Source organism: Heterodontus francisci, chromosome 22 (genome assembly GCF_036365525.1).
Source record: "Heterodontus francisci isolate sHetFra1 chromosome 22, sHetFra1.hap1, whole genome shotgun sequence".
Classification (NCBI taxonomy): Eukaryota; Metazoa; Chordata; class Chondrichthyes; order Heterodontiformes; family Heterodontidae; genus Heterodontus; species Heterodontus francisci.
This window is the reverse complement of record NC_090392.1, coordinates 46906302-46918840: the sequence shown is the minus strand read 5'-3', so window position 1 is coordinate 46918840 and position 12539 is coordinate 46906302.

Here is a 12539-nt window from a genome sequence, read left to right as displayed (position 1 = left end):
ATCAAGAGTGCCAAGCCTGCTATACTCTCAGCACTACATGAACTGCTATGCCTGTGCTGGGATTAGGGAGCAGTACCACAGGACATGCGCGATGCCAATATCATCACCCTCTAGAAAAACAAAGGTGACCGCGGTGACTGCAACAACTACCGTGGAATCTCCCTGCTCAGTATAGTGGGGAAAGTCTTTGCTCGAGTCGCTCTGAACAGGCTCCAGAAGCTGGCCGAGCGCGTCTACCCTGAGGCACAGTGTGGCTTTCGTGCAGAGAGATCGACCGTTGACATGCTGTTCTCTCTTCGTCAGATACAGGAGAAATGCCGTGAACAACAGATGCCCCTCTACATTGCTTTCATTGATCTCACCAAAGCCTTTGACCTCGTCAGCAGACGTGGTCTCTTCAGACTACTAGAAAAGATTGGATCCCCACCAAAGCTACTAAGTATCATCACCTCATTCCATGACAATATGAAAGGCACAATTCAACATGGTGGCTCCTCATCAGAGCCCTTTCCTATCCTGTGTGGCGTGAAACAGGGCTGTGTTCTCACAAACACACTTTTTGGGTTTTTCTTCTCCCTGCTGCTTTCACATGCGTTCAAGTCCTCTGAAGAAGGAATTTTCCTCCACACAAGATCAGGGGGCAGGTTGTTCAACCTTGCCCATCTAAGAGCGAAGTCCAAAGTACGGAAGGTCCCAAAACTGATCCCTGGGGAAGTCCACTCCAAACTTTCCTCCAGCCCGAAGAACATCCATTAACCACTAGTCTGTTTCCTGTCACACAGCCAATTTTGTATCCATGTGCTACTGTCCCTTTTATTCCATGAGCTATAATATTGCTCAAACTCTGTTGTGTGGCACTTTATCAAATGCCTTTTGGAAGTCCATGTACACCACATCAACAGCATTGCCCTCATCACCCCTCTCTGTTACCTCTTCAAAAAAACTCCAGCAAGTTTGTTAAACATGATTTTCCTTTAACAAATCCATGCTGGCTTTCCTTAATTAACCCACATTTGTCCATGTGACTATTAATCTGGTCCCGACTTATTGTTTCTAGAAGATTCCCCACCACTGAAGTTAAACTGACTGGACTGTAGTTGCTGGGTTTATCTTTACATCCTTTTCTGAACAAGGGTTCTCTAGCAACACCCCTGGTCTAAGCAAGATAGAAAATGATGAAAGAATGGGACAGGAGAGACTGAAGCAGCCTATTTGCAGTAGATAAGGGGTCTACAATGAACACTCACCGATAAGGAATGAATGTGAGAGATTCAAAACAGAGTCATAGAGCACTGAAACAGACCCTGTGACCCACTGAATCTGTGCTGACTAACAACCACCCATTTATACTAATCCTACATTAATCCCATATTCCCGACCACATCCCCACCATTCTCCTACCTACACTAGGGTCCATTTATAATAGCCAATTTACCGATCAAGTCTTTGGCTGTGAGAGGAAACCAGAGCACCCCACGCAGTCACAGGGAGAATTTGCAAACTCCACACAGGCAGTACCCAGAATTGAACTCGGGTCGCTGGAGCTGTGAGGCTGCAGTGCTAACCACTGTGCCACAGAGAAGCTTTTTTACACAGAGGGTGGCGAGACTGTGGAATTCACTTCCAGGGTGAGTGGTTGAGGCAAAAACTATGTCAACATACAAGATTAGATTGGATATATAGAAGAAAATAGGATAAAGGAATATGGGAAAAAATAATTAAGGCCATTTGCTCGTATGGCGGGTAAGTGCCTTGAAAAACTGGTTTGGCTTAATGGGCTGTTTCCACATTGCAACTTCTATACACAAGGGAGGTTCAGTTACTGTTGAACTGATTTTAACCTTGCCTGCCTGGCAGAAACTGGGTAAGCAGTCAGTTAAAATCTCCCATAGGACTTTCCCACACTGATCCTGCTGACTCCTCACGTGTTCTGATCTTAACCTCCTCTGCTGAACAGCCGAGAGGGATAGCCACTAGAAACCACCAGGGTCCTTCAGTCAACATGCAGATTGAACTCTTCTGATATCATCATGGCTCAACTATAATTTTAACCAGCAGCCTGCGCCCCAGAACCTGTTTTGGCTTCCTCAATAGGCCAACCCAGTGGAATGAGGTGCCGGGGCCAGAAGTAGTCCTCCCCCGAGCCCCACAAGGAATATTTAGGCTTCCCCTACCTGGGCATCTCTGGCTTGCACCGTGAAGCCTTCCCAATCCCCTCTTAGCTACTTAGCTGAGTGCCGGGGCTGTTCTATTGAATCCCCGGAAGTGGCTCCTGCCACCCAACATTAGTTCGCAGATGAGTTTCAATTACTCTATCATTCACAGGTGAGGGGTTCACACGAGCCCATTGGTGACTAATAACCATCTGCATTTATACTAAAAAACAGGATCTTCTGGTACCTTAAATATTACTGAATGTCACTAATAATTTCTGTGGAGGTTCCATCCATCTTAGGATCTGACTGTAATTTCACCAGTGGATAAGCAGAAACCTTGGAAAAACAGGGTAAGTAACTCACCAGAGAGGTTTTGGTCTGCTGCCCATATCCGAACTCGTACCAAATCCTGTTCACCCATCACCAACGTTCCCTCTAATTCCCCTTTGCTCTACGTGGCTCTCGTGCTGTGCGGTCCCTTTTAGAATGCTATGCGGCTGCACATCTTAAAGAGTCTGCTGCTTGTGCAAGGCCTGTTTGTCCCCAGTGCAGCACATTCCCAATTACGGCACAGCTGCACACCCACGCAGCTTAGAGGGAATGTTGCCACCACAATGGTGCTCCACGACCTACATTGGTTTCTGGTCACCAATGCCTAGTTTTACAAAATTCAGATTCCTCCGCGACCGTGCTCTCTGTGACCTCCTATGTTCCTACAACCCACCGAGACCTCAGAGTTCCTCCAACCCTGGTCTCTTGTGCATCCCCCACTTCCTTTGACCTACAATTGGCAACCATACCTTCAGCCATCCAAGCACTAATCTCTGGAATTTTCCCCCTAAATCTCTTCATCTCTCTATCTCTCCCTCCTCCTTTACAACCCTCTTTAATACTTAAACTACATTTTTATTAAGCCATCCTGATATCTATTTCTTTGATTCAGTGTCAATTCTTGCCTGATTCCACTCTTGTAAAGTAGCTTGGGACATTTTCCATTGAACCATAGACTAGTTACAGCACAAGAAGGAGGCCATTCAGCCTGTCAAGTCAATGCTGGCTCTCTGCAAGAGCAATTTAGCTAGTCCATCTCCCCAGAGCCCTAGGCATTCTTTCCCTTCAGATAATGATTCAATTCCCGTTTGAAAGTCACGATTGAATCTGCCTGCACAACACTTTCAGGCAGTACATTGCATATCCTAAACACTCACAGTGTAAAAACATTTTTGCTCATATTACCTATATTTCCTTTGCCAATCACCTTTAATCTGAACCCTCTGGTTCTCGACTCTCCTACCAATGGGAACAGTTTCTCTCCAGTTACTCTGTCTAGACCGCTCATGATTTTGAACACTTCTATCAAATCTCCTCTCAACTTTCTCTAAGAATAAGCCCAGCTTCTCCAATCTATCCATGTAACTGAAGTCCCTTATCTCCAGAACAATTCTCAAATCTTTTCTGCACGCTCGCTAAAGCTTTCACATCTTTCCTAAAGTGCAATGCTCAGAATTGGAAACAATAGCTGGAATTTTAAGGAACTGTTGGAGATGGGAATGGGGGCGGGGGCAGAAAATAGGGACGGAAGACGTTGGATCAGAAGTCTGACACCTTGACTTTCCCTCCGAATTTTACTGTCGGCAGCCGACATGGAGGCAGACTTCACACATCCACCTGGTGGGAAGGTAGTTAAGCTATTCAGGAGCACAATAGACAGCAATTTTATTTCTGGGGTCCAAGTTAACAAATGACGCATCTTAATCGGCGCAGGCTTGGAGGGCCGAAGGGCCTGTTCCTGTGCTGTAATTTTCTTTGTTCTTAACCACAGGGCTTCAGACCCTTGCCTGTTAACAGGAGACAGGAGCTCAGTGCTGGCTTCACTAGGAAGCCATCAGGTGAGGCAGTATCACTTGGCAGGGAAGATTGAGCAGGGTGGGCATTGGGAATCTCTGTCAGGGGTGGTGGCCAAGGTTCCAGCTCTGTGTGGGAGCCACACCAGTGTGACATCGGGCAGTGCCACCTCAGAGGTGACAAGTGAGGGAAAGGGGGAAGGGGGTTGTCATTTGCTGTGAAGATCTTGCACTCAGGGGAGATGCTACCCATCATGGGCCTCATTCACCCTGGCTTCGAGGCTCCATTTGAGGAGGAGGAACAGCATAGAGAGCGAGGGAGGCACAGGCACCGGTAGGGGTACCATAGCAGCTTGGGGGCCAGCTTCAGGAACGACAAGCTGGAAAACAACATGCAGGGTCATGCCAACAGCCTTCTGTGCTTAGAAGAAGCAACCCTCCAGAGAGGGTCTACCAGCTGAAGCGCAACTACCTGCAAATGTCCAAGCAACAGTGTCTTCAAAGACTCCACCTCTCCAAGGTGATCTATGTGTCATGATGCAGGACAAGGTGAGCCCCATGGGGGTTGGTCAGCACCCAACGCCAGTGTTGCTGAAGGTCACCATAGCACTGAATTTCCACGCCACCGGATCATTTCAGAGATCCACTGGAGACATTTCGCAGTCTGCAGGGCATCAGTGCATCAAGGTCATCACCAAAGGCCTGTTCAGGAGGGCTGGCAATTATGTACGCTACCAAACTGATCCAAACAGTCAAGCTGAGAGGGCTATAAGATTTGGGGCCATTGCTGGATTATCTCAGGTGCAGGGTGTCATCGACTGCAAGCACATGGCCAACAAAGGTCCCATCGACCAGCCTGCAGCCTTTATCAATAGGAAGGACTTCCACTTGCTGTATGTGCAATTGGTCTGTGACCATAGATCCTACAGGTGTATGAATGATTCCCGGCAAGCAGCCACAACGACACCGACATACATCAGCAGTCCCAAGTGCCTGAACTTTTCTGTCCCCCCCCCCCCCCCCCCCCAGTGTGCCTTCAGGGATGGATCTGTAAGACCCCCTATCTGATCTAAAGGTTCTTGCCTTTACTCTTGATATCAATGACACACAACAACCTGGATGCTGTTTCACTAAATGTGATATACCTTTATTAAATCTCTAAGCGATAATACATACTCACAATGACACTGGTTGCTGAGGAATTCTGCGAGCTAGGGTCTGTCTCAGGTGGTCAGTCATTTGACAGATCTCCAGGCTTGACTTCGGAATGACTGACCAGGCTGTTCTACTGACTGCTGTAACAATGTCCTTGAGGGCTGTGACTTTATAAACCTTCCTGACCCTGGCTTTTGGCATGAAGGCAATACCTTAAATTGGATCGTCCAATTGGGTTACTATTCCCACCCTGGCCATCCATGACCACCCCCATGTGGTCGTATCCTGCCCTCAGCAAGGGGAAAGAGGGGTATCTCTGGGTGCATGTCAATAATGGGTGTGATTACTGTGTCTTGCGGCAGGAAAAAGACCATTCACACATTCTCGAGTGGCCATTGTCTAGTTCAGTTTCTGTAGACAAAGTGTCAGCTCAGGGACATGCTGTGACATGTCTGTGTGTGTCTGTCTGTTTTAGTTAAAACTGTCCCAGCAATAATGTCTTCAGTCAGAATTCTCCCTTCATAGCTCCATCTTCTTACTACCATGAGACAAACTCTGCCCACAGGACTCCACCACAGCCAGTTTACATTCATTAATATGAAAGAAATCAAAGCACGGTTTACATGATTAAGACTGATTAATACAATTAAGGTAAATAATGCATGGGCTTTCAGATCCTTGGAGACAAGGGTGGCACAGTGGCGCAGTGGCTAGCACTGCAGCCTCACAGCTCTAGTGACCCAGGTTCAGTTCTGGGTACTGCCTGTGCAGAGTTTGCAAGTTCTCCCTGTGACCGCATGGGTTTCTGCCAGGTGCTCCGGTTTCCTCCCACAGCCAAAGACTTGCAGGTTGATAGGTAAATTGGCCATTGTAAATTACCCCCAGTGTAGGTAGGTGGTAGGAGAATGGTGGGGATGTGGTAGGGAATATGGGATTAATGTAGGTTAGTATAAATGGGTGGTTGTTGGTTGGCACAGACTCGGTGGGCCGAAGGGCCAGTTTCAGTGCTGTATCTCTCTATGACTATGAAGATGTGGCTACTGACATCTGTGAGCAACCCATGCATGGATACAGAGGAGAGGTACAAGACCTGACATGAGTCAACGTGGGTGACCATTGAGCAGGTCATTGGCCTTCAGAACGTGAGGTTCAGGTGCCTATATTGATCTGGGGGAGCCCTTCAGCATGCCCCAGTGAGAGTCTCACATATCGTGGTGGTTTGCTGTGAACTGCACAACCTAATGCAACAGAGGGGGGAGGCATTGACCAGTTAGGATATTATGGAGCGTGATAACTCCTCTGATGAGGGTGTGCAGGAGGATGCTGCCCAAGCTGTGCCAGATGAAGGATCCCAGGCAGTGACCATAATTCCATAAGTTTTAAGGTACTTGTGGATAAGGATGAATGTGCTAAATTGGGGGAATGCTAATTATAACAATATTAGGCAGGAACTGAAGAAGTTAGATTGGGGGCGGCTGTTTGAGGGTAAATCAACATCTGACATGTGGGAGTCTTTCAAACGTCAGTTGATTAGAATCCAGGACCAGCATGTTCCTGTGAGGAAGAAGGATTGGTTTGGCAAGTTTCGGGAACCTTGGATAAGACGGGATATTGTGAGCCGAATCAGAAAGAAAAAGGAAGCATTCGTAAGGGCTGGAAGGCTAGGAACAGACGAATCCCTTGACGAATATAAAGACAGTAGGAAGGAACTTAAGCAAGGAGTCAGGAGGGCGAAAAGGGGTCATGAAAAGTCATTGGCAAACAGGATTAAGGAAAATCCCAAGGCTTTTTATACGTATATAAAGAGCAAGAGGGTAACTAGGGAAAGGGTTGGCCCACTCAAGGACAGAGAAGGGAATCTATGTGTGGAGCCAGAGGAAATGGGCGAGGTACTAAATGAGTACTTTGCACCAGTATTCACCAAACAGAAAGACTTGGTGGATGATGAGCCGAGGGAAGGGAGTGTAGATAGTCTGGGTTATGTTGCTATCAAAAAGGAGGAGGTGTTGGGTGGCTTGCAAAGCATTAAAGTAGATACGTCCCCAGAGCCTGATGAGTTCTACCTCAAAATACTGAGGGAGGCAAGGGAAGAAATTGTTGGTGCCTTGACAGAAATCTTTACATCCTCATTGGCTACAGGTGAGGTCCCAGAGGACTGGAGAATAGCCAATGTTGTTCCTTTATTTAAGAAGGGCAGCAAGGATAATCCAGGAAATTAAAGGCCGGTGAGCCTTACGTCAGTGGTAGGGAAATTATTAGAGAGGATTCTTCGGGACAGGATTTACTCCCATTTGGAAACAAACGAACTTATTAGCGAAAGACAGCATGGTTTTGTGAAGCGGAGGTCGTGTCTCACTAATTTGATTGAGTTTTTTGAGGAAGTGACAAAGATGATTGATGAAGGAAGGGCAGTGGATGTTACCTATATGGACTTCAGTAAAGCATTTGACAAGGTCCCTCATGGCAGACTGGCACAAAAGGTGAAGTCACACGGGATCAGAGGTGAGCTGGCAAGATGGATACAGAACTGGCTCAGTCATAGAAGACAGAGGGTAGCAGTGGAAGGGTGCTTTTCTGAATGGAGGGATGTGACTAGTGGTGTTCCGCAGGGATCAGTGCTGGGACCTTTGCTGTTTGTAGTATATATAAATGATTTGGAGGAAAATGTAGCTGGTCTGATTAGTAAGTTTGCGGACGACACAAAGGTTGGTGGAGTTGCGGATAGTGATGAGGATTGTCAGAGGATACAGCAGGATATAGATCGGTTGGAGACTTGGGCGGAGAAATGGCAGATGGAATTTAATCCGGACAAATGTGAGGTAATGCATTTTGGAAGGTCTAATACAGGTGGGAAGTATACAGTAAATGCAGAACCCTTAGGAGTATTGACAGGCAGAGAGATCTGGGCGTACAGGTCCACAGGTCACTGAAAGTGGCAACGCAGGTGTATAGGGTAGTCAAGAAGGCATACGGCATGATTGCATTCATCGGTCGGGGCATAGAGTATAAAAATTGGCAAGTCATGCTGCAGCTGTACAGAACTTTAGTTAGGCCACACTTAGAATATTGCGTGCAATTCTGGTCGCCACACTACCAGAAGGACGTGGAGGCTTTGGAGAGGGTACAGAAGACGTTGACCAAGATGTTGCCTTGTCTGGAGGGCATTAGCTATGAGGAGAGGTTGGATAAACTCGGATTGTTTTCACTGGAACGACGGAGGTGGAGGGGCGACATGATAGAGGTTTACAAAGTTATGAGCGGCATGGACAGAGTGGATAGTCAGAAGCTTTTTCCCAGGGTGGAAGAGTTAGTTACTAGGGGGCATAGGTTTAAGATGAGAGGGGCAAAGTTTAGAGGGGATGTGCGAGGCAAGTTCTTTACACAGAGGGTGGTAAGTGCCTGGAACTTGCTGCCGGGGGAGGTGGCGGATGCAGGTACGATAGCGACATTCAAGAGGCAACTTGACAAAAGGATGGGAACAGAGGGATCCGGTCCCCGGAAGTGCAGAAGGTTTTAGTTTAGGCAGGCATCAAGATCGGCACAGGCTTGGAGGGCCGAATGGCCTGTTCCTGTGCTGTACTGTTCTTTGTTCTTTGTTCTATGTTCATAGCAGGAAAGGCACCATGAGATACGCACAAGGGAGTCATGAGTTCCCCTTATACATACACATTTCCTGTCAGCCTGCCAGCTTCAGGAACCACAGCAATAAAGCCTTCGCTTTAAGCAGCCCTGTTGTTGCCTCCTTCCTTCTGCACTGCAGCGCCCAGGTACACATAGCACAGTGGCAAGAACGAAGCATATCGCGCTCAGGGTTTGGTTCCTCACTTCCAGTCCCTTGAAGGAAGGGTTTAAATGAAGTACCAAAGGGCATCAGCAATTAGGAAGGAGATGTAGTGAGAGGACATCATTTCTTTATTCTGCGTGTACCCAAATGCAACCATATCCATCTGGAATGTATATTCATCTGTGAACCGCTAAATGCATCTGTGTGCTCTTAAATCTTTTCCAGGTGCTCCTACATAGTGCCTCCCTGCACTGTCAGCTGACCTTGCTGCCCCCTGACTTGGGAGGACCTTGGCAGCTGTCCGAGGCCTAGAGGGCCCTGACACCCTGAGGGCCTTGAGCACAGGTGCACAGATTCCCTCTGACATTGGGGATGATGGCGTCACTGGCAGATGGACTTTGGAGCTCCTGTTCACACCAGGAATACCCTGAGAGGAGTTCCCAGATGCAGCAGCCAGCTGCACCTCCCCCCTTACATGGCACATGTGTACCTCCCTGCTGAGCTGAGAGGGACATGGGCCTGGTTGAGACACCAGGTACCTCATCCCCCTCTCACCTTGCCACAGCTGCATACAGCTCATGGACAATGCGATGGTGTACAGGTCTGCGCACATCTCCGGCTGTCATTGATTGGTCTGCTGGATCATGCTCTCCATGAGAGTCGCCAGTCTCTCAGTGGAGGAAGCCAAACGCGCACCCATCAGAGACAATGCAGCACTCAAGGTATCGATGGACTCCTCCATCGTCCTCACTTGGGTACGCATAGCCTCTGGCATCTCTGCCAGATGTTGCCTTACCTTTTGCAGCTGTAGCATCTCCTGTGTTGCCGACAACTCCAGAGGCATGTCATCAATCTGGGCTCAGCACGAGCCTGGCCTCCCGTGTTCCTCCGACCCTGTCAGTGACCTCAGTTGTCACAACCTCAGACAGCTGCTCGGGTGAGTCTATGATGTGCTCACCAGGTTGTATGCCCAAATCTAGCTGCGACTGGATGCCCACTGATGTGAGAGTATTTGTGCTGGTGGAGGGTGTGGGGGAATGAAGTGACTGTGCACCCTCTGAGGCTCCCTCCTCCTCAGAGTTTGCCAGCTGTCCCTCAGTCTTTCAATCTCTTTGTTCTTGTCATGCATTTTGACCTGCATGAGAAAACAGAGACATTGAAGGGTTAAGGTCTACCCATCATGATATTCCAACCACCCCACCTGTGCAGCTCCATTTATGTCATCAACAGTTGAGCATCGTGGGTCATTTGTAGCAGATGTACCCTTGTGTCCCAGGAGATGCTCACTCACACTCTTGGGTAGGCGCCCCTGTCTCAGCTATGGAGTGGCTGCCTGCTGCCCTGCCAGTTCCATTGCTGGTCTGCAAAACAGGTCCCAGCCAGGTCTCACTGCATGCTGCTGGTCCAGCCACTGGTCCAGCCCACTCAGCCCTCAGCTGCCTGAGGTTGTGACAATGCAAAGTGAAACTAAAACCCACAATCAAGTCAGGTGACAGTCATAAATCTTCCTGTCATTTCCTTGTTGAGTTGCTTGGAAACAGGTGCCTTACAGTCTGTAAACACTTCACTCAGTCCACAGTTCTAATATCAGCTCCCAAAGAATTTTTCGCAAATAAAAATAGAAGCACTCACATAACGGTTGCCTCCCTGAAGTTTCTCCTCCAGGCAGTCAGGGAAAGACAGGAGGTCCTCTTCCCTGCAGGTGGAGTACAAAGACCCTCCTGCCTTCCCAAGGCAGCCTAAATGGAGGTGGCAGAGGAGGTCTTGAACCATGGGGTAACTCTTAGAACATGGTTGCAGTACAGTAAGTGAATCAATGACTTGCTCAGATCAGCGAGGGAAGTCGTCCTGGCAAAGCTGCTCCATTGATTTCTTCCATGGCTAGGCGTCTTTAAGGCAGAGGGTATGCAAGGAAGGCACTGGAATGAGCGAGCAGCCTTGGTGCCATTTACTAAATGATGAAGATTGGCATTGTTTATGTGATTGGATGTGTCGTGCGAAAGCCAATGCAATTTGAGTGATGTTGATGCATGTATACAATGGTTGTGATGCATCATTTGCCTTGTCATTAAATCTGCACTGTCTGCTGCAAGATAAACAATGCCACAACCAGCTTGAGTGTGCTAGAACAGGAGGAGGGGTCCCTGACATCAGGCTGCTGACCACAGCTGAGGAGGAGGTGTCGGAGATCGTGAGAGAGGAGGGAGGCAGGGCAAGCAGAGATGGCGAGGCAGGAGCCACAAGGTGTGAGGATGAAGTGTCATCTCTGCTCTTGCAGCCATAAGTGGAAACCAAAGGAAATTTTGTGAACTCACGTGAAGCACGTGCTTAAAGTGCCTCTGTTTGTGTCTCCACTGCAAGTGCCCACACTCGAGTAACAGAATGCCTTGTGGCCCAAGAATCCTCCTTTGGGGTGGAAGAAGAAGCCAATGCCCCAGAGGGTGCACAGTCACCTGCCTCTTCCTGCTCCTCTGCCAGCGCAGATACATCTACATAGTCCATGGGGGGTTTACGATTAGAACCTGGGTCACAAGCTGATGTGCACAAAATAGTCATGTCCCAGTAGCTGAAGGAGCATATGCCGGCCGGGTCCCCTGAATCGGAGGACTGCTGCGGACCAGGCCCAATGCACATGATGATCCTCTGTTTGTTGCTATGAGAAGTCTGCTGGATGTGCAAAGCCATGTGGAAAGCATGTCTGAGATGCCTGAGATCATATGTGGCTTTGTGTGTGCCATGGAGGAGTCCATGCATGTCTGCCATGTCCCAGACATTCGGACATATGGCTTCATCAGTCGAGAGTTTGGCAAGCTCTGTGGCAAGTCTGGTTGACCACTTGAGCCATATGTGATCTGACCTGCACTCCATTTATGTTGTTGTTGCTGTGGGCTCCATGCAGCAGAGTCCAAGTGAAAGGGGTACAAGGAACTTGGACCTCCCTCCAGGTGCTCCTTCCCTTTAGGGAGAGAGGCAGGTGCCATCGTGCACCTGGATGGACCAGGAGCGCATGCCAGCTGCCACAGGGCCATCCTCTCAGGACACCTCCACAGTATGCGGCGTCTCGTGCTCCCCCCAGCATTGACCTCCTTACCTCCAGGAGAGCACATGGGGGATATTATAGCACCATTGCTGCAGACCCCCAGTAGGATGGAGCCCCATTCCTCCAGAGGTCGCCCGCCACGGCAATCCACAGCAATGGGGCAGCGCACTGAGGAGTCTGCCTGCACCTCAGCTGCTAATGTCGGGGTAGCATCTAGATATAGCGGCAGCAAAAGAAAATTGAAACAAGTTTGTTCATGAAGGTGGCACGGGTGATGTAGAAATGTTCACAATTGCAAAGATGTACTAAAACATTTCTATTTCATGCAAAATTTGATGCACTCTTGATAATGTTTTGCTTGGTTACAGATCGATACAAAAAAGTTTTTTGGAGGCCTATGGCAGCAACAAAATGATGTTTACAAAGTACCTCAGGAAATGTCTAGTGTCCATCTCATTGGAATTTGAGCCTTCATTTGACAAAGGCAGCAGGCTGGTCCCATGAAGCTCTAATGGCCACATGAGTACAGTTGATCACCTCTTGCACTCTAGGGAAGCCAG